This window comes from Pinus tabuliformis, chromosome 8 (assembly GCF_031772625.1).
Source record: "Pinus tabuliformis cultivar Carrire ecotype Pingquan chromosome 8, CPIR1, whole genome shotgun sequence".
NCBI classification, from domain to species: Eukaryota; Viridiplantae; Streptophyta; class Pinopsida; order Pinales; family Pinaceae; genus Pinus; species Pinus tabuliformis.
Window position 1 is genome coordinate 1,103,612,486 of NC_142294.1, and position 24,017 is coordinate 1,103,636,502.

Sequence of the window (24,017 nt, forward strand, 5' to 3'; positions counted from 1 at the left end):
CAGGAATTTTGCTAGAGATTACAGGTGTTTTGTAGGGGAGAATATACGGGAAATTTGTAGGCTGAGTTTCTAAAGATAGGGGCTGCGCAAAGGGTCAATATTTGGGCCTGCGCAGGCATTGCAGTTTGAGTTGTTGTGGAGTGAAGGCTGAGTAATTTTGGATCTGCATTCAATGGGATTGCAGAAGGGAAATTTGGGAGTATTTTGGGAAGTTTGGGAGCCATCTCACAGTGTCATTTCCAGGGGTGCGAATAGCAGGCTATAGAGGGAATTCACACTAATTGAGGGGTCTCGGGGTTGGTTGGAATGAACCCAAACCTTTTCTAGGTTTTTGTGGGTTTATTGAGAGGATGCTAGAGTTTAAATTGCAAAATTTCTTGAGTACTCTAGAGGGTCCAAACCTATGTTTCCTTTCAGCTAGAAGCAGTAAAACTTCATAGTTGGGTGCAATTTTTTGTGGGCTTAGTTACCAGCACTTGGGCAGCACTACTGACACTTGGATTTGGATTTTTTTGTTGTAGCAAGCCCAGGTTCCACTATTCCTTCTATTGTACTTCATCTTGCTCATATTAGTAAAATTGCTTAGCAATTTGGTTCATGTTTTTGGTGTTTAATTCTTGTGTTTGCATATTTTTGAAATTGCAACTCAATATAAGTTCATAGTTTGCTATTCATAGCATATTCCTATTAGAAATATTACAGTGGTATCAAAACTATGATCTAGATAGTTGTGGGAGACTTTTCCTATGACCCCAGGAGATAAGGGGAATATAACATATAAGAGGTACAAGTACAAGACTAAAGAGAGGCAATTGGAGGTCACCCTAGATTCAAAGGTCCCCGAGGAGGAGACATTCGAAATGATAGGCAAAGATGATGTGAAAATTTGGATGCCCAAATTCCTACTACAACACCGATAATATTTCTCCTACTTGTTAATTTACATGAACAAGTTATTTGTAGTTTTCTACGACAAACATTGAAATACATAGACTGCAACATACACCATTTAAATTTATAAGCGGAAACAAGAAACTGAATAGGGAAATATGTAATGTTCCAAATTGAAATTTACAGCTAATAACATACACATGGACTAGGCTATAGCAAATAAAATCACAATTAAGCATGCACCATCAAAAACACCAAGAAATTAGGCAAATAAGCTGAGCCATTTTATTAAATTATGCACTGTAAGAAGTACATGTAGCAAGGAACAAGTGAACTTGGGCTTGCATAAGCAAGTTGGAGCAACCTCAAGTGGAGGAAATATCCCCAAGAGCTAGGAAACTTCGGCCCAATATCCTTCTGGGTAGACCCAGAAATTGGCCACTGCTGCTGCACTAGAAACGCTGAGAATGACCCTTTATGATGTCGGGAATTGCCTGAAAATGCAACTGTAGCTTCTCCCCAAAATACTCATCCAAACCCAGAAAGGAATCTGCCCCAAACCAACCACCTGTAAAAACCACAAAATGGTGCAATTCCTGACTAAATAGTTGAATGCACTGCTGAAAAAAAAGAAGATTTCTGGCCTAAATACTACCCGGAAAAATCTGCAAATTTAACCCTGGACTCCTCTCAACAAACCCACAAAAACTTAGAAAGGGTTTGGTCTAGTTCCGAACCCGAAATTCTGCCCCAAATACCACGTCCTCCTCCAGCAACTGGGAAATACGGCCTGCCTGCAAAATCCCTGAAAAGTCCCTCCAATCACTCCCAAAATGCTGAGTTATACTACCCCAAGGTTCTCCTTATTTCTCCCGACAAATTCCAGCTCCAAAACTCATCCCACAAACTCCAACGTGTGCCCAGTGAGTAACTTTTGTGCTAGCCCTAGATGTTCCAAATCATGTTGCCTTCAAACAACAATCTCCTACTCCCAAAATCCTCCAAAAAGGCTGATATCCCACTGAAGCTCCTATGCCAAAATTCTCCAAGAAATTGCTACCCGGAAGACCACCAAAATAAATCAAAGCGTATCCTCTCATACGTCCTCCTAGAATACGCACTAGCTGAGTGAGTGGTTGAATGTTTGGCTCTGAATCCCTCCTACTCCTCTCCAAAGTGGTATGATTTGACCTCCTTAGGGTGGCACTCGAAGTCCACCAAAAGAAGGGCGAGTTATCCCCTTGGAGAACTCTGTGTTAAGCAACACTCGTGACCCAGCTAAACAGCTTGAGCAACAAAGGAAAATAGATGAATGAACAAAAGGCCCCAATAGCTTCTTCTATTTATAATTTCTTCTTGCCTCCTCATGTGGGTCTCTCCATCCAATAATTCGACCTCCTTCCCTTAGCAATTTGATTTTCCTAAGGGGTTCGAATTCCCCTATTGGGTGGCCCTCATATCCCACTACCAATTTAATCTTTCATTTTTCTCTAATGTTGGTGGCCTCCATCTCTCCAAAAATTAAGTGGGGACTCCCTCCACCCACTTTTCCTAAGTTTACATGCCAAAATATTTCCCAACACCCAATTGCAAAATATAGAAATTCATCTTAGCTAAATTAATTTAATTGGGGACATTACAAAATAGATACAACACAATGACACTGTTATTTTTTGACAAATGTCCCCGGAAAGACCCAATGCGGGAAAACCGATGCAGCAACTCTGGGGGGTTTATTATTATGCAGTAGTAAATCTAAATACAAACTCTGGATGCCTTGTTGGTTATCCAGTACAGAGAATATCACTCGACAGAAGAAATAAGTGAGATTACCTCACTCTACACTGCCTGTCTCGGGTGATCCGACAACTGAAACAATGAGTCCCCAGCTACCTCTGCGTTGTCCCTACGCAATCACTGTGTGGGCTTGTGTCACTGCCTCTTAGGAATTGCATCACTTCCTCTACTGGATCGATTTGCTCTCTGGAGCCTCAACATCAGCCCTCTCAACTCAGAATATCGAACTCCCAGCTAAATTTTGGACTTCTGCACTGAAGACACTGAGCTTCTCTGTGTGACCCCTTTGTGGCTCTGCGTCACCCTCATTGGGCACTGCGCTACCTCCTTTGCGTCTTTCTCTGCCTCTCTGTTGCGTATTCTTGGCTCTGGACAAGATTCTCCAACCAAAAACTATCTCTGCCCCTCTCTGCGTGATCACCACGAAATCACTGTGCTACTCTAGCCCATCAAGACTTCTCTTATAATCCTTTCGTTGATCAATCAACGACCCATATTAGATTCTAATCAATGGCTAGGATCATATTGACTTGATCTCCTCCTTTTAGGAGTTTCACCCACAGTTTATATTAATACCCTTTAATTATTTTAATTTCCTAAGTTTAGATTTAGGGTCCCATTTAAAATAATTAATTATTTTAATAAAACTGTTTCCAGGTGAAATTTCCCAAAACGATTTCTAGGTATTGGAGAATGCATGTGTGTAAGCCTCCCTACAAAATTTGAGACTTAGAGCACATCCGATGCTACCAGAAATCAACCCTCCTGCTTAGCGAGGAATGTGCTCTAGTAATGCAACCTGTTGAAGAATCACCCTGTTCTGTAACATCTCCTTTTGTGCTGCTAATGTCTGACATCCTATCCACCAACTACTGCACAAATGTTGCATCTGTACTGTTGCTGACCCTGCCACTGTCAACACTGCATCCATACTGCAACTCCCTCTCAATTCTGCATCCGTTTTGCTGATGATACTGCCACTGCCAACTGCATCTGCACTTTAAGCTTCTCCAACTGTTGCTACTACTGCATTAGCAATGGAAAAACATCCCAAATTACTGATTTGGTTTTCAGTATGATGCATCTCGCTACTGGAGTCTGACTACTGCTAGTCTCTACGTTGACCCTCTGAACCCTCTGTGCTGTTGCTGACCTTTGCTCTGTGCCATTTGAACTGCTGCCAACTCTGCTCTGCGCTGCTCAATCTCTAGCGCTACTAGCCACTGCAACTGTCACTCCTACACTCTTCTGCCTCAACTGGCCCAGTCCATCTTGCTACCTCTGGTTTGGGCTCTCGTAACAAGGAATTGATCCATGAGGTGGGCTCCTCAAGGATCCTGCCATCTGTAGCTCTTTCGAACTACAACTTTGAACTAGCCCACCTCCCTCTTGGAGGTATCTCGACTGTCATGGCAAACTCATCCTCCTCGATCTTCGCGGTTGCAACCTTCAGATCATGCTTCTCATCTTTGTCCTTCTTCCTGAGAGGACATTGTGTTGCGTAGTGACCAAGTTCACCACACTTGAAGCATTTTATCTTCGAGACGTCCTTCTTTCGCCTTTGTTGCTCCTGCTGCCCCTTGGATGCAAAGGTTGCATTCTCTTCCTCCTCCTTGGGCTTTGACCCACTGTTGCTGCTTCCGTCAAGTTTACACTTGACCAAGTCCCTTCTCAGCTCATCTTGCTTAAGAGTTTCCCCCAATTCATCCAAGTTTGGTAAAGTCGCTCTGCCGAGGATGCTTTGGACAAAGACTTGCCACTCCTCTGAGACTGAACTGAGGGCCAATCTAACCATCTCGGAACCTTGAGGTGTTGACCCCACAACTACCAATTCATCTCGGGTCTCCTAAAGCTTCGTGAGGAACAGATCAATGCTTTGCCCCTTCTGCATCTATGTAGATCTCATCTTTTGCTCCAAGTACATCTTCCGCTACTCGAAAGATCCCTGATAGAGCATAGACAATGCATCCCACATCTCTTTAGTAGTCCCTCTTCTAGCAATGTGACAGACTACATGATCCTTCACCCCGTTTAGGATCATCCTCTTCATCTTTGCCATATCTCCCTTGTACTTCTTGAGCGGATCTGGATCCGCGGGCTCAACCACCACACTGTCGAGATAGAATTTGAGAAAATGCTCATCCAGAAGGCACGACATCCTTGCCTTCTAGATCACATAGTTGGATTCCCCATCCAACATTTCCTGATCCCTCTGTCCACTAGCTGCCATATTTGCCAAATAGAAAGTCGAATGACCTCCTCTCTCCTCTGCGCTACTGCTGGGCTAGCCTATTTACTCCCTATTGGAGTCAATAGATTTGTTGCCCCTTGCTGTTGCTCAGCTCGTGAGAATTCAAATTCCTTGGCTAGGAGTTCTCGGAGGAAGAAATTCCCTCAGCCATGTCTAACTCTTCCCTCTGACGTCTTTTTTGCCTAGCAACTGCCTGCAGAAAATTGCGTCCCATCGGGAAAAAAATCCCCTCTTCGCTGGATTGCTACGCTGCTCCCTCTGATGCTAGCAAACTTCGATCTGGAAGTCTTTCCTCTCTCTCAACTCACTTAGAGAGAGACTTACCTTGGAAATCTTTGCCCTCCGGTCTGGAATGCATAATCCCTTTAGGGATTCGAATTGTTGCCTCTACAAGAATTTCAAATTCCCTCCTTCCTTCACAGTTGGGTCTTATGACTCTGTTCTTCCTGGTTCACCTGCAGCTCTGATACCATGTGAAAATTTGGAAGCCCAAATTCCTACTGTAGCAACTGATAATATTTCTGCTACTCATTAATTTACATGAACAAGTTATTTGCAGTTTTCTACTACAAACATTGAAATAAATACACTGCAGCCTACACCATTTAAATTTATAAGCAAAACAAGAAACTGAACAGGAAATAAATACAACACAATGACACTGTTATTTTTGGACAAATGTTCCTAGAAAAACCCAATGCTGGAAAATCGGTGCAGCAACTATGAGGGTTTTATTATTATGCAGTAGTAAATCTGAATACAAACTTTGGATGCCTTGCTGGCTATCTAGTACAAAGAATATCACTCCGTAGAAGAAATTAGTGAGATTACCTCACCCTACACTGTAAGTCCTCGCTGATCCGGCAAATGAAACAGTCAATCCCCGACTACTTCTGCGTTGTCCCTACGCAATCACTGAGTGGGCCTGTGTCACTGCCTCTTAGGAACTGTGCGACTTCCTCTATTGGATCAATTTGCTCTCAGGAACCTCGACTTTAGCCCTCCCGGCTCAGAGCTATGAAAATTCCTACACCAAAGGAACCCCTACTGCAGCAAATCTGAATCTACTTCATCTACTTGACTTTTAAATTACATTCATCAAGTTATTCTTCTGAACACTGAAGCAAATTACTTCTGCAACCTACACTATTTAAATATTTGATCTCATGAAACAGAAAATAGATAAAAGTACAAGATACCTAGGACACTTGTTTTCAGACACAATAGTCTCCGGAAAAACCCAATGCGGGAAAACCGGTGCAACAACTCTGAGGGTTTATTATTATGAAGGATAAATATCTGAATACAAAACTAGGATGCTCATTTAGCAATCCTTTATAAAGAAAATACTGGCGAAAATCTGAGTGAGTTTTACCTCACTTCACCCGACAGAATTCCGGCTGATCCGGCACAACACTGGCTAACCTTGGATAATTCTATGTTGGCCCTGCGTCAGCTCCTCTTCCCTCTATGCTAGCTATCCCAGTTGTTCCAGCAGTTCTGGCTTCTGCGTGACAGGCAACTTTTCCCTATGCACATTCCCTTTTGGCTCTGCGTCAAGATTGCGTGGGCCGAGACTGGCCCAACATTAGCGCTCCCGGCTATTGCGCTGCCTCTTTGTCAGTATTCTCCGGAAAGTCCTCCCAGATTTTCATTGCCCCGCTGTTGCAGAATGATCACTTAGTTCGAATTTCTCAGCGTCCTAGCCCCTAAAATTGAACTCTAGATCAATTTGTTCTCTCCGTGTGTGTTTCCAAATGAACCCCAAGCCTCCATTTTATACTTATCTTGTTGAGTCTTCAACGACCAAGACTAAGTCTTTAATCAATGGCTACAATTAAAACATGACTTGATCTGCCTTCTAGATCATTCTCGCCCACATTTTGATTAATACCCATTAATATTTTAATTTCCTTAATTTTAGACTTAGGAACTCCATTAAAAATATTAATTATTTTAGTAAAATACAATCTGGGTGGAATTTCACCAAATGGTTTTTGGGTTCTTTAGAACTCATGTGCCTTAGCCTCTCCACCAATTTTCAAGGCTAGAGCACTTCCAGTGCTAATAAAACTAACACTCCCTTTTAGCATGGAAAGTGCTCTAGCAACAATGTCCACCTGCATGTTGTTCTGTTTCTGAAGCACCTCCTTTCTACACTGTTGCTACCACCAAAATTGTGTTGCTGCTTTATTGTACTGCCCATGACACTGCCACTGTCTTTTTCGCATCTGTACTACAACTCCCTCTCAAACACTGCATCTGCTATGCTGTTAGCATTGCCACTGCTAACACTGCATCCATACTGCAACTCAGTTGCTGAGAGAAGCAACTGAAAAACGTCCAAAATTTACTGAACTTAATGGTGTTTAGCATAATACAATGAATGCTAGAATCTGACTGCTACTAGTCTCTAACCCTCTCAATCTTCTGCGCTACTGCTGACTTCTGCACTGTGCCAACTGCAGTGCTGCCAACCTTGCTCTGCGCTGATCAGTCGCTGGTCCCAAGTTACTGCATCTGCCCTCCAAACAATCCATTGCATCATCTGACACTAAGTCCATCTTGCTACCGCTGAATCTTGGGCTCCCATAGCAAGGAATTGATCCAAGAGGTGGACTCATAAAGGATCTTGCCCACATGTAGTCCTCCCGACTACAACTCAATATCGCCCCATCTCCCTCCTAGAGATGCGTGGGTACTCATGCCAAACTCTTCCTCGTCTATCTTTGTGGCTGCAACCTTTGGATCATGCTTCTCATCCTTATCTTTTTTCTTTAAAGGATGTTGAGATGCAAAGTGACCCATCTCGCCACATCTGAAACATTTCACCTTCGAAATGTCCTTCTTTCGCTTCTGCTTCTGCTATCCCTTTGATGCTAGAGCTGTGTTTTCCTTCTCATCCTTCGTCTTTGTGCCCCTCCCACTACTGCCATTGAGGTTGACCTTCACTAGGTCCTTCTTTAACTCCTGTTGTTGAAGACCCACCCACATCTACTCCCATGAAGGTAGTCTTTCCCTGCCCAATATGCTTTGGACGAAGACTTGCCATTCATTCAAGACTCCATTCAGGGCTATCCTCACCATCGCGGTTGACTGAGGACTGGACCCCATTGCAACAAGCTGGTCTCTAGTGTCCTGAAGACATTGAAGATAAAGGTTAACCCCTTCTCCTTTCTACATCAAAGTCCGCTGCAACTTCTGATCTAAATACATCTTCCATTGTTCGGAAGAGCCTTCATACAGAGACGACAAGGCTTCCCACATCTCCCAGGCTGTATCCTTGCCCTGCAAGTGTGAACCATATGATCGCGAACTCCATCGAGAATGAACCTCTTTGCCTTCCCTTCTTCGGCCTTGTACTTCTTCTTTTGATCATTGTCAACAGGAACAACTACGACACTTTTGACGTAGGCCTCGAGATCATACTCCTCCAAAACAACTAAGATTTTGGTCTTCATGACATAGTTGGAAGCACCTTCCAACCTGTCTTGATCTCTGAGCCCAACTGTCGAACTAACTCCTCTAGTCACTGCTTATCAATGCTCCGCTGCTCAGCAAGTGAGAAATTTGAACTTTCTAGCGGAAAAGTTCTCTGAGGAGAAAATTCTCCTTCTATGTGTCTTCGTTCTTTTCCAGCGGATTTATGCCCCGGCAGAAACGACGCCCTTCAAGCACTGCGTTGAGGCTCTACGTCACTCCCTCTGCCTCTGCGAACTCACGAACTGGAAATCACACCTCTCTGTCGTCTCACTCAGAGAGAGATTTCCTCAGATCTGCTTCCCCGCAAGGACTGTGCAATCCCTTCAAGGAGATTCGAATTGCTGCCAAGTGCAGTTTTCGGCCTTACTGCTCAACACTGGATTTGTGCTTCCTGTTTCAAAATCAATGCTCTGATACCATGTGAAAATTCCTAAACTAAAGGAACCCTTATTGCAGCAAATCTGAATCTCCTTCACCTACTTGATTTTTAAATTACATTCATCAAGTTATTCTTCTGAATATTAAAGCAAATTACTTCTGCAGCCTACACTAATTAAATATTTGATCTCATGAAAAAAAAACAGAGCAAAGAACAAGATACATAGGACACACTTGTTTTTGGACATAATAGTCCCTGGAAAAATCCAATGCTGGAAAACCGGTGCAACAACTCTGAGGGTTTATTATTATGCAGGAGAAATATCTGAATACAAATCTCGGATGCTCATCTGGCAATTCTTTACAAAGAAAATACTGACGAAAAATCTGAGTGAGTTTTACCTCACTTCACCAGGCAGAATTCTGCTTGATTTGGCACAAGATTGGCTAATCCCGACTACTTCTGCACTGGCCTTGCGTCAGCCCTGCGTTAGCTCCTATGCCCTCTGTGTCAGCTATCCCGATAGTTCCGGCAGCTCCCGGCAGTTCCCGACAATTCTGGCTTCTGCGTGACAAAAAACTTTTCCCTTTGTGTAGTCCTTTTTGGATCTGCTTCAAGATTGCGTGGGCCCAGACTGGCCCAGCGTCACCTCTCCCGACTACTGCGCTGCCTCTCTGCAGGCTCTCTACACCTCTCTGTCAGTATTCTGCGGAAAGTCCTTCTCCCAGATTCTCACTGCCCCTTTGTTGTAGAATGATCACTTAGTTTGAATTTCTCAGCTTCCTAGCCCCAAAAATTGAACTCTAGATCAATTCGTTCTCTCCGTGTGTGTTTCCAAATGAACCCCAAGCCTCCATTTTATACTTTTCCTGTTGAGTCTTCAACAACCGAGATTAAGTCTCTAATCAATGACTAAGATTAAAACATGACTTGATCTGCCTTATAGATCATTTTCACCCATATTTTGATTAATACCCATTAATATTTTAATTTCCCTTAGTTTAGGCTTAGGAACTCCATTAAAAATATTAATTATTTGAATAAAATACAATCTGGGCAGAATTTCACCAAACGGTTTCTGAGTTCTTTAGAACTCATGTGCCTTAGCCTCTCCCCCTATTTTCAAGGGTAGAGCACTTCCAATGCTAGCAAAAACTAACAATAGCATCAAACTCCTAGCTAAATTTCGGACTTCTGCGCTGAAGACACTGCGCTGCTTTGTGTGAGCCCTTTGTGGCTTTGCGTCACCCTCACTGGGCACTGCGTTGCCTCCTTTGTGTCTTTCTCTACCTCTCTGCTGCATATTCTTGGCTCTGGAGAAGATTCTCTAAAAAAAACTATCTATGTCCCTCTCCGCGTGATCACCATGAAATCACTGCGCTACTCTAGCCTCAGCGATTTGATCTTATTGATCAACTCTCGATGTGTTCTCCAAGTGCCCATCAAACCTTCTCATATAATCCTCTCGTTGATCAATCAACGACCCATATTAGATTCTAATCAATAGCTAGAATCATATTGACTTGATCTCCCCCTTTCTCTAGAAGTTTCACCCACAGTTTATATTAATACCCTTTAATTATTTTAATTTCCTAAGTTTAGACTTAGTGTCCCATTAAAAATAATTAAGTATTTTAATAAAACTGTCTCTCGGTGGAATTTCCTGAAATGATTTTTGGGTATTGGAGAATGCATGTGTCTAAGCCTCCCTGCAAAATTTGAGACTTAGAGCACATCCGATGCTACCAAAAATCAACATATGACACAACCATGTAGGGCATCTTGAGGGCACTGAATGAGATTGTGAGGGGGCAGAAGGAGGTGATGGATCAGATGAGACAACAACGCATCCGAGATAGCCACAAGGAATTAATTGGGAGAGAGAGTTCAGGTGCATCCCACCAAAATAAGAATGCTAATACTCTGAATCACCCTCTCACTTATAATGGACCACCCAGGTCAACTATGCCCACAATCTTGACTATAGAGACTGGAGAGTAGCCAAAGGCCAATGACATGCCTATGGGGGGCTATTTTCGTGACTGCCAATCTATGGGGGAAGAGTTTCGAGTTGCTTTGACCTTTAAGGGCTACTGCCAACTCAAGCACGACAATAGGGGCAAGGGAACTAGTGGCTCTTGTTCGCAAAGTTTAGATTTACAATGCTCAATTAGGAGGTTGCTAATACTCTGAATCACCCTCTCACTTATAATGGACCACCCAGGTCAACTATGCCCACAATCTTGACTATAGAGACTGGAGAGTAGCCAAAGGCCAATGACATGCCTATGGGGGGCTATTTTCGTGACTGCCAATCTATGGGGGAAGAGTTTCGAGTTGCTTTGACCTTTAAGGGCTACTGCCAACTCAAGCACGACAATAGGGGCAAGGGAACTAGTGGCTCTTGTTCGCAAAGTTTAGATTTACAATGCTCAATTAGGAGGTTGTACCTTGCCACTTTTGATGGCTCTTCAAAATGCACCACTAGGGCTTGGGTTGAAAAAATCAATACTTATTTCCAACTTAACCAGATGACGAAGGTAGAAGCCATTCAAATGGCTACCCTACACTAGGATGGGGAAGCCCATGATTGGTGGTTCCATGAACTATCCATGTTGGGACATGCCAGTGTGACCTCTTATGAGGATTTTACCAGGAGGGTGGTGTTGTCGCCCAGATTGTATAGATACCACGAAAATGCTTAGGACGGGGGTTGTCACTCTGATTCTCGCCCACTCCGTTCTAGCTGTCTCCCAACAACAGGCTATGGGGGGTAGTCCCTATGGAATGAGACGAAGGAAAACAAGTTGGAAACCAACTTGTTTGGGAGACACGGATGAGTGGCCTAGCCAATTGGTTAAATTTGAGCAAGATTATTGATGAGATTAAATTATAAAGTATGAGACCAATGTCTTAATGGAGTCACAAATTCTTGTTTATAGTAAAATGGTACCAAATGACCGGATGGACACCTGCTGCTTAAGATGATTGGCTAACCTGAATGATATACAAACCTATGACCTATGTGTGATGCAGAGATCTTGGATATTTTTAATTAAATGCATAACCTAGATGTATCCTTCCTTTAACTATTTTGAAGCTGGGCTCCAAGGTAGGTTGTGGGAAGGAGACCAACAGGAAGTAGGCTAGGCCCTGATTAACGATACCTTCTGTTGTGCGCCTATCACCTAATGCCTTTGGCGTTGTAGACACTGTGGCTCTTATGACTACAAGGTCACTGTGTTAACCACCAAAGAGTTACTGAGGCCTTTCAAGCTAAGTGAGAAGGGTTGTCCTATATCTCTATCAACCTAACTTATGCTAGGAGGTAAATTATTAATGCAATCTAAATCTAGTATGCTTATGCAAGAGCTTATGGGTGAGATTATCTTGAGTTAAGATTGCTTAAGTTACTTAAATACTTATGTTAAATTTGTCTTAATGCAAACGTACTTAACAATGTTGTGAGACAATCTTAAACAAGATAATTTCTAAGAGATGCAAGTGTAAATGTCAAGTAATCAACTTATCCAACAATGATTATTAACACAAGAGATTGTGCCAATTAATAATATCAATGTCAGGGTCTGAGTGCAAATATGAGATAAGCCAATTTCAGATTTATGACAATTTATATCAGCAGAGAAATTTCAGACTTAATCAATGTTATAACAATAGTGAGGAAACCACTTCAAATCATGAGGTTTGCCTTAGATATAAAACACAAAAATTCTCAATGACCAGCAAATGTAAATTAACTATTTAACCCACTTTATGATGATGTATTTAGTGATATTTCAAATCTGATTGTTATATACAACAATAAACGACCATAGCTCAACAAGCTAAAAGTGCCAAAAATGGATGGTCAATATGCCCAAAAATAGTGAAAATGCACTAGAACTCATTAGGGCTTTTCAGAAGTGTGATTCAGAAATTTCAGAACTGATATATTTATTACAACAGTAAATTAGTGATAGACCAGCGAGCTAAAAACACTGAAGATGATGCCCAAAATGTCTAAAAATAGTAAGTTTTTGCCGGAAACTGAAAATTCAAATTTTTTTATCCTTATCAAGTATATGCTTCAGAAATATTTCAGATTTGAATTTTTGCAGTTATGCAGTAAATTCCAGCAAGCTAAAAGGTTAGATTTAGGTCAAATTAGAGATGCCCGAGTGGCCAAAACTTGTGAAAATTTAGATTTTGAAATTCTAATTGATTTTGACCAATTAAAATGTGATTTTAGGGCTTAAATATTAATGATTTGGCTGATGTAAATAAAACTAAAACAAAACAAGAACACATATTTCATTAAATCTGGAATTAAATAGTGAATCTAGAATTTCAAGGTAACAAAAAAACCCAATTCTAGTGATGTCCCTGTAATAAAACTTTTCCAATTTTAATGAAATATTTGTTCAAGGGTTTAGAGGTGAAACCCTAGGCCTAAGGCATTAAAGATCCCACGGTTGAAATTTGTTTAAATTTTGGGATCACGTTGCGGCTTGAAAAATATGAATTATTAGCCCTGAAGCTTGCAAAACCGCCAAGAATTTAGCCTTAAAACCCCAAATTAGGCTTTCAAGTCAATTTAGGGTAAAAGAGGCCAAGAAAATGGAGAACAAGGCTAAGGGAGGCGAATTTGCAAGGATAAAATGGCTAGAATGATAGATCAGAGGCCAAGAATGAAGAATAAGGCCTCAAAGAGGCAACAAGATGCCCAATGAGGCTAGCGTTGGGGGTATGGAGGGCTTAGAGGCCTAGGAAGGCAGAACTAAGGCTAGAAGCCCTGAAAAACCTGAAACCCATTCTCCAAAAAATTTTATGCTTCAACGCTTTGATTTTCTGAAAATTCTTAAATGAAAGCCCCGCAAAAATTTCCAAGAGACTAGATCTTACCCTCAAGGGCCTAGATCTAGCTCTTCCTTAATTCCTTGATCTAACAGTTGACTTGCAAAAATAAAATTTACAACACCCAAACCCCAAATATATACAAAATGAATCTAAAGACCACAAGCCATGTAAGAAAAATAATTCACAATTTAAATTACAAAATTAATTTACAAAATATACATGGGTTTTAAAAATAGACTTTGAGAAAATAATTTTTATGATAATTTTTCCTTTAAAGAATGGATAAAACGCTTTAGAAAAATTAATGCTCATTGTAGCCCAAGCGAAGATTCAATCCACCACTTAAAATCCAGAGATCAAAGCAAACTAACCCTTGCCCACCATCTTTGAATTTGGAGACCGAGGATTAAGTACCTACACACACTATGTATTATCTCAAAATAATAATAGAAAACACCACATAGGAAGCCCATAGTCAATACATACCACAAATCAATGACAAGAACACCTCGAGTTGTACCCCAAAGTCTTTTATTATAGTACAAAAATATATTTTACAGTGGGACAATAGTTTACAAAATGCTTCAACAACAATTATAGCCAGAGATCAAGATGACTAGACACTCAACCGATTCTCTAATTTATAGATAAATCCTCCAAATTAAAAAAATAACGGCTAGTTTCTTTGATCTTTGGTAAGATAATCTTGGTTGTTGATAAACACTTCAAGATCTTTTAATCTTGGCCCTTGTTTTTTATTTTTGAGGGATTTTCAAATTTATCATTTAATTCCATTTTTATTAGCTCAAAATTAATTATTTTGAGCTAATTTCCTCAAAAACTCGACTTGGACTTAACCACCAAGATCCAATGATCCAAATTTTATTGAAATATACAAAATTTCCCTTGGTGGAGGACCTTTAAAAATTAATTCTTTCAAGACCCACAAATTTTTCCATTTGGAGAATTTATTTTCCTAAGACAATTTAATTTGACTCTAATTAATTATTTTTTTGGCTTAGGATTTTATTTTATTTTGCCAGAAAAATTAATTAATTTAGACATTAGGGGATTTATTATTTTTCCAACCCTCTAATACGTATGATTTTTCATTTACATGACTCAAAGAGGGAATACACATTCGTCTTAGACCCTCAAGACACATAACCCATTTGCGACACAATATGATTTAGTAAACCAAGTGATTTATAATAAAATAATTAAGCAAATTAGCTTAAATTATTCCCAAACCACTTTACATCAGACTTCATTAAAACACTAGGACTTACCTAATAATCCGAAAATAAATTTCACCCTAGCTTTAGTGTTTAGGCTAGAGGGAAAACACTCCTCTGATTAGCTATGTCAAAAACAAGTAATCAACGAGTTTAAAAAACCTCTTAGGATGGAATTCGTCATCAAATTATAGGTTTACCTAGGTTGTTACATAGACTCAAAGTTTACTAAGATCGTTTACAATATATAACTTGCAGAATGGGATGACCATGACACATGGATTGCTGATATGTGATCCGATCCTTGTTGAAAAAAAGTTAGTACTTCCACTTCCCTAGAACTTTGACAATTTGGGTGCAACATCTGGCTCTGTATGGGGATAGGTTGCTTCCAAGAAATGATGTGAGAATCCCAGAATCCTGCATCAAAGGAAACAAAAGCCCATCAAATAGATATCCATTCAACGTCAAAATCATCATGCATATATAGAAAATACCATTGGAATAGAAAATCTACTCTAACAAACCAAAATATAAAAGACATAATATAAATGCGTGAAATAGACTATCTAACGACATGAAATAAAAAGGGAATAGGGTTAGAGATACTATAAAAAATGATGCCCTATTCAGATGTCATCAACATGGTGCATACTAAGCATCTACCAACTCTCCGGTAACTCTATGGGCTGCTTCTTGGATGTGCCATGCTGAATTCTGAAAATGCTACAACTGCGACTTATCTGAAGATCGAGTTGCTCTCGGCCATCAGATGCATTAAACTTCTTCTTTTTCCTTTTCTTCTGCCTTTTACTTTTCTTCCTGGTCGGCTGTGATGTCAATAATGAGACCACTTTAGATTTCTTGTCCTGATTCTGAGAATCCCTGGATGAAGGATCTGAAGAATCTAAAGTATGCCCAATCTTATTCTTTATGTTCTTGGTCAAAGGTGACACATAACCCTACCCATTCTTAGCTTCTTTTTCAATTTTGGTACTTCCAGTGGACCTGTATTGAGAGGGGCAAGTAACCTCCTGGAAATGAAATGAGAAGTGCTCTGGCAAACAGAGAGGGTTGTGATTTGTCGCAGGCTCTTTGCTTCCTTCATTATTTGATCCAGAAGTTCCTGTATCTGTATATTTTCCATTATTTGTAGTTTATTCTGAAGTGTGATCTTTTCAATTCTCATGGCACCCATCTAATCTGAGTGTTCAAGCTTCATAGCACTTATTTTTTTGGCATGGCTTTCCTCGATGATCAACAACTTATTCTGGAGACACATCTGACCAACTTCCATATTTTTTATTACTTTGTCATGATTTGTTTTTATGGCAATCAAATGATTCTGCATACTAGATTCCATAGCCTCCATCTCTTGCGTGCACTTTCCTCTATGGTAGCCTTTTGATTAAAGTGATTAGTTTTCATGATCTTTACCTCCTCATCATGCCTCCTCTATAACTGACAACCTGTTATGAAAATTGATTTTCATGTCTTTTATTACTTTATCATAATTTACTTGAATGGAACTCATTTCTTCTTTATGATTTGCTTCCATAGTGTCAAATGGTTTTGCATGGCAACCACTTGATCGAAGTGATTGACCTTCATGCTTTCTAGCTCCTCATCACATTTTTGTAATTTGGTGAACAAGGCTATTATATCCCTGGAATGATCTGCCATCATTTTATCTTGATTAAGTTCCATGGTTGTTATTATTTGAGTTCACTCACTGATAAGTTGCTTATCTTTTTCCTTTTCATTGTTGCTACCAACTCAACAACTCGTCCCTGTCTTTCCATTGTTGAGGATTTGTCTTGCAATGACACAAGTTGATTCATTATGAAATTTCTCGCATAGTTTGTGTTGGAATTTCCAAGTTTAACCCGTTAGAAATTCTTCCCATACTATTTGATTTATTTATTCCTACTTGTTCAATTACTTAGCAAGTCATTTACCATGTAAATACTGAAAATAAATACAAGTACAATCAACATCTACAGATCGTCAACTGAAAGTAAAAAAGCACACAAGTGACACCGTTGTTTTTGGACCAATATCCTCAGAAAAACTCAATGCGGGAAAATTGGTGCAACTATTCAGAGGGTTTTATTATTATGCAGTTTTCAGAATACAACTAGGGTGCCAGAAATGGCTCACCCAACAGAGAATACCCTCAGCAGTAGTACCTCTCCTCGGAGATAGATATTCCGGCTGCTTAATCACCGGATGAACGATCCCACAACAACAATTGCAACTTCTGCGGCTCTGCGTCAATCTGATAGGGACTGCGTCACCCTATCTGTCTCACCAACTCCCAGCCTATCCCACGAAATCCTCCAGCGCTGCCTCTAGGCCCTGCGTCAGCTCTGCTACCCTCTGCGTCAGCTTCTGGAGCCTCTGTGTCAACCCCTAGACCCTCTGCGTCTCACACGCTGGCCTCTCTATCACTGCGCAACTCCTAGCTGCCTCTATGTAGCCTCTAGCTGCCTCTATGGTACCAACTCTACCTCTCTGCTATGTATTGACTGCCCCTCCACTGCAACTCAGATCACTCACTCTATTTCCTCAGCAAACCCTGCCCCAGAAAATCGAATTCTTGATCTCCCTTGGTGTGTTCTCCAACTGACCCTCATGCCTCTTCTTATACTTTTTTCGTTGGTCCATCGACGATCGAGATTAAATCTCTAATCAACATCTAAGATTAGGTTTGGCTTGATCCATGACTTTTGGACCCTTCTAACCTAGTTTTATATTAATACCCATTAATATTTTATTTTTCCTAAGTTTAGACTTAGGAACTCCATTAAAAGTATTGATTATTTTAATATCTCCCAAACCGATTAGAATCTGCCCAAACCATTTCTGGGTCGTGGAGATCTCATGTGCTTTAGCCTCTCCACCAATTTTCATGGCTAGAGAACATCCGATGCTACCCCAAATCAACACTCCCTCTTAGCGAGGACTGTGCTCTAGTAATACTCCCCACTAAGTATCACCCTAATCATCCAGCATCGGTCCCTGTGCTGATGCTGGGCCTCCCCGCCCAACATCTTCTACACTGCTGCATCTTGTACTGTTGCCCATGGCCCTGCCACTGCCACTGTTGCATCTGTATGGCAACTCCCTCTGCGTCCGTGTTGCTGCTAATCCATATACCCAACACTGCATTTGCACTGCATCCCCTTGTCCTCACGCTGCATCACGCTGCCCATAGCACTGCCACTGCTAACTGTTGCACTGCAACCTAGTTACTGAGAAGGAAGCAACTAACTCACCCAACTCTAACATCCCTGTCAGGCTAGAGACTCTCCCGATGCTGAAGCTCCCTGTAAGAACCTTAAATTCCAAAAAAAAATCAGAATATGTAATTTAACACAAAATTTAAATAGTTAAACTAATGAAAACCAACTTGTCTGCTCTGATGTGTGATGCTCTACTGTAATTGGTCCGCTGTAATTTTATCCTAGCTGCAATTTTTGTATAGCCCTCGCTGAAGATGCTTCTGATTTGCTCCAGCTCTCGCTCCCGTTATGAAAATACCATAACCTCCCAGCCAAACTGAGTACAACCTAGGTACTCAGTCCAGAATGCTTCTCAATTGCTTCAATCTATTCCCCCGTGCCCAAAAACTTCAAAACAAACAAGGCTCAATCCTTATTGTCAATAACCTTGTATTACAAATTTTTCCACCTCTCATCTGTGCTTCCTCCAACAGCCAAAAGATTCCCGCCCCCCTCCCCCTTGTTTAGTTCTCCTTCCTTCTCCTTTTATTTCTTATGACCACCGCTCATTCATCCTTCATTGCCTTAGTTGTATGCCCACTATCTAATACGTGGCTCCTCATAGTGAATTAAAGAGGTAGTCACACTTACTATTGACACTCATCACTTTATAAGGGTGTAGGTGATACCAATTATATTATGTGGTCCTTTTGTTAATAGGTTTTATTTAATATTTTATTATATTATACCTCATTTAATGTTTAACCTTTAATTAAGAGTTACTATTTTTATAATAATATAACTCCCTTTAAACTTTTATAATTTAATTTAGAACTTTTGGATAATGTTCTATGGTTACCTATTATGAATGACGACTCATACTAAAATACATATTCCAATATGTTTTGCAAGTTAGATATTTATTTAATATCTTCAACAATTACATCTTTTATCCTATATTTGGAATTTCTTCATAATTTAATACTACTAGTGCAGTGTAGGCAACGTATGCATATGTAGCTATCATATGCATGCATTGTATGCATGCTAATAATTCACATTTTGTTTGTGCTGGTAGATGGGTCATTACATACACCCCTCCTTCAGCAAACTTTGTCCCGAAGTTAAGGTTTATATAGTATACTAGTAATTATAGTGTATTATTATTTTAGTAATTAGTGTAGTTATATGAGGACTATGTTCCGTGATTACATACTTGTTTAATGTGAGGACATTTTAAAATTTTTGATTCTGAATGTTGATAGGTTTATAATTTTAATAGTTAAACCTGACCTTGACTAGACTCCCAAGCTATTCGAGAATCATCCTATCCTTCCTAATCTCTTCCGCTTCCATCCTATCCGTCCTCTACTAGAGTGTGCCATGGCATCAGCTATACTGACTAACCATTCATAGGCTCTCAAGGGTATCAGCATCGATTATATCAACCTGATTGTCCAGTAGGCATTTGACAGTCATTATCACACGTCTAGGGGAGTGTGATTCGCACAGTCCTCTCATGACTCCAGGTTTTGGAGGATAAACGGTGGGTAATACCTCCACCCCTCCTAGTGGGACCAGGGTCAACACCCTATCATGGAATCTCTTTGAGCCTTAATTGTTCTGAAGTTTTTGTCATCACATGGTCATCTTGGTAACGATGTTATCTATAACATAAACACTTGTCCATACATTATAACATATGCATTAATATATTCAAAATAAACAATTTCTGCATAATTCATACATGTTATCTACAATATAACATACTTGGCCATATCTAGCTCATGTTATTAGCTTTTATATTAACCTGTAATTATTCTTTTATTTCTAGTTCATTAATCATATCCATATGCATCAATGAGACAAATTTATATATATCTTAATTCATAACATAATTCATAATTTATAGTTTATAGCAAGTTTCATATTTGGTATTTATATCCTAACAATGTTAATTAAATGAAGGTTGTAGAGCATTTGAAAGAACATCATAAGATGGAAGACAATTGAAGTCGTATTCTGAGTAATGCATCATAATTTCAGATTGAAGTAATTGTAACATTGGTTCTCATTGCCTCTTGAAGTTGCATAGTTAACAAGCATTAGAATTCAGGTTTGATATGCCCAGTTGAGTAGATAGCTTGATCTTTGTGCTTACTTGGGCATGCCTTTCCTTGGCACATATTTAGCATGCGAATCTTGGTAACAATATGCGAGTTGGATAAAGCTTAGTTAGATGGTTTGGTCAAAAGGTTGGATATGCCTAAATTTTCGGCACATATATGTTTCTATTATGTTCTAATCTCTCTGAAAACATTTGTTCAAATCGTATTTTATCTGTTCTAAAATAGAGGATAGCCTTCAAATCTTTGCTTAATGACCTGGAAAGTATTTAAGCAATATGATTTGAAATATATATATATATATATATATATATATATATATATATATATATTGCAATTATTGATAAAAAAAATTCTGAAGGAATGGCTATTCCCATATCTTGAAAATGGTATTGAGTTAAGAATTAATTATTAAAATAGTTTATCTAACATTTAATATCCTTGTAGGTGGTGCAAAGTAATCCTTTGTGACTTTGCTTGGGCCATTTTATTGTAATGAGTCCGAGCACACAATGTGGAGGAAAACTTCGTCATTGAAAACTTAAAAAAAAAAAACATCAAGGAAGCAACAGTAGTAGGGTTAGATGTGCCATGCATGACGGAGAAGTTGCTGACAAAGATGAAGAAGAGATTGAGAAAGAAAAATTCAAGGTCAAGACTTCAGAGATTGGTGTTGAATTTGTTTCATTATAACTGGAGAATGTGGGCTCTCACTAGGTAGTGTGTTCCCAGATGATGGTGAAGAGTCTGTGAAGGAGTGTGCCATTCCTTTGGTGCTTTGTTTACAGTAAGAATGCAGTAATTGAGGTAGTTTGTTCAAAGTCCAATTTTATGCTTGTAAAAGCATTGTGAAAATTATTGTGTTGGTGGGAGAGGCAATAGTTTATATTCGTCATTGGATGAAACCAGTCCGAATGATGTAAGAATGCATGTTACAAATGCTCTGGATGAAGTTTCCGCAACAGTGCATTTGCAAAGATTGCCATTGTATATCTAATAATAAATAAATAAATAACTTTAGTGAAACTCTGAGAAGTTTATGTGGAGGAATTGGGAGAAATGCCTGTTCGATTATTAGAGAAATGATAAATCCGAAGCATAGTAGAATTTGTAGGTGTTATCAATATGCTTGAGTCAGAGAGTTAGAGAATTCAAACGCAAGGAATTTTCAACTCATTTTTGGATGAAAGTTGTCAAGCTATTCCAAAGATGCATGCCATGAAGATTGTTGAACTAGAGTTACAAGTATGCTAAAGTCTAAAGTTTTACAGAAACAAGAATGTATTTTCCAAAGCTAATTCGTTGTCCTCGCAATAAGTAATAGTGTTGTTAAGGTCAACGGTTTGAATCCAGATTTAAAATTTATACTTAAAGAAAACTTAATCTATTACTCTTGACCTTGTCAATGTTAGCATGCTACATGGTAGTTATGTGATCTTTAAACTTGGTCCACCTAGCTACATTATGTGGTCCAATGAGTCCTCTACCATATAGATTTATTAAGCAAGCAGTGATATTTCCACTTCATATATACATAATATCTTACCTTATACACATTATCATTCCTAATTCCCTTTTTCCATTTAAAATTGTTAAGATTGTTCACAAATTCAGTGGAATTGATATTGAATTACTAAAATTGTACATCTTATAAAAATTAATCCATCCTTAAAATTAATCTCTCTTATAACACTCACTTTTATTAAACATTCTCCACAATATTTTACTATATATGTGCTTTTATTCTTAGGAATTAATAAACTAATAAAAATTGTTCGTCTTTAATAAATCCTTAAAGAAACTTTTATTTATTAATTTATGATGACTAAATTTTCTTTTACTTATGTTCTTACTACTTCATTTTTCTTTTATATATCTATCATTATTCCATTTTATTTAAAATATTCTCCTTTTATTTCCCCTATCTTTCTATTTTTATTTTTATTTTTTTGTCTTATTTTATTCCTTTTCCTATTTTTTTTTTTTTTTTTTTAACAACTTAACCTCATTCTTCTTATATATATTTTTTCTTCTTTCTATATTTTCCCTTTTATTTATCTCTCTCTCTCTTTTTTTATCTATCATTTTTCATTCATTTTCTTACCCTTTTTTTTTCAAATATCATCTAATTTATTTTACTTTTATTTTTTATTATTCCTGTCTCCATATTCCCTTTATTCTTATTTTCTCTTTCCTTTATTTGTATGTTCTCATTTACTTTTATCTCTATATATTTATCTTTCATTTTATATATATATTATACATCACCCTTTATACTTCTATGCACTTACTATTGCACACCATTTATACCATATATAACTACTTATATTCGCTTCTATCTATACTCTTACAAGTCCTATCATATCAAAAATACTTTACTACATTTATCATATTTTTATCTTTTAAAAATTTCTTATTATTCATCACTCTAAATAATTCCTCCCTATATTAATTATATCGTTACTTGACTTTCCTATACTCATTATTTATCTTCTATTCACGCAATATTTATATACACTTCCTGAATATATAATAATATTCATGTCGATTATTAACAATTTATTTCAGATATAATTTACTGATAAATAATATAATTAAGTCTTGCTAGGACTCCACGATCGTTTGGTACGCGCGTCTCCACAACAACATGCCTGCACACTCATTGTCGGTACTCAAATTTCCATGGAGGTAAACGGAGGTGATTGGCGTGTCGACAGAAGGCCAGAGCCTATGTCCTTGTGGATAGAGATTCGAATTACACGCAGATCATTTCTTCTGTTGACGTCTGGGTGCTTTTCCCTGTAGAATTCGTGGTGCTTCATTATATTCCCTCGTGGCTCTATGCTTGGCTTGGCAGTTGGACGTTAACTTGATACTTTGATACTATGCATAGAGCATTATATATATTTTCTTTCCTTCGATTTTGGCATTGTGGAGATGAAATGTTTTGCTTACCAACAATACCCAACGCAAGTTGCAGTGGGTAATGCATTTTGTAATCAGTGCAATAATGGCGTTAAGCCTTCCTAGGAAAAAATTGTGTTTCAGCTGTATATGCTATTGCCGATAATACTCTGTTTTCTGTTGTTGCAACAAATTTTTTATTTTTTTATTCTTTTGACCTATTTATCTTCTCAATTGAAGTATCAGCTTTACTTTCTCTGATGGATGTTTACAGAAACGAGCTTAACTATTTCGTGCTATCGTGCTTAATTGATATCGCTTATAAAGTTTCTAGCGTGGTTGGTAATGCTATCCCTCAGTCAGCTGCTGATTTTAAATCGTTTACTATGAATCTTCTTCAGTTTGCAACTGAAAAACTGGGCTGGGAGCCTATTCCAGGTGAGAGTCACTTGAATGCAATATTAAGAGGGCAAATATTGGTAGTTTTAGCTCGGTTTGGGCATGAAGAAACTAAAGTAGAAGCGAAAAGACGATTCAATGTTTTTTTTTTATGACATAAGTACAACAATTCTACCTGCAGACATCAGAAATGCTGCATACATAGCTGTCATGCAGAATGTCACAATCTCAGATAAATCTGGCTATGAATCTCTGTTGAGAATTTTCAGGGAGACAGATCTAAGTCAAGAAAAGTTCGTATTTTAGGTTCAATTGCATCATCTCCAAATCCTTCTGTTGTCCGTGAAGCGCTAGACTTCAGTTTGTCTTCTGAGGTGCGGAGCCAAGATGCGAAATCCGAAAATCTACGTTTTCAATCCGAAAATCTGCATTTTCTTTGTCAATCATAATTGAGGCGTTTGCTTACAGGTA

The 24,017-nt window shown here is 38.9% G+C and overlaps 1 protein-coding gene and 1 pseudogene across 7 annotated transcripts in view; both read left to right on the forward strand.

The window, feature by feature from the left end:
- Positions 1-24,017, forward strand: part of LOC149239196 (uncharacterized) — a 381,661-nt gene that overhangs the window by 283,455 nt on the left and 74,189 nt on the right. The gene's annotated exons all lie outside the window — the stretch shown is intronic.
- Positions 23,394-23,995, forward strand: LOC149239197 (aminopeptidase M1 pseudogene; annotated as a pseudogene).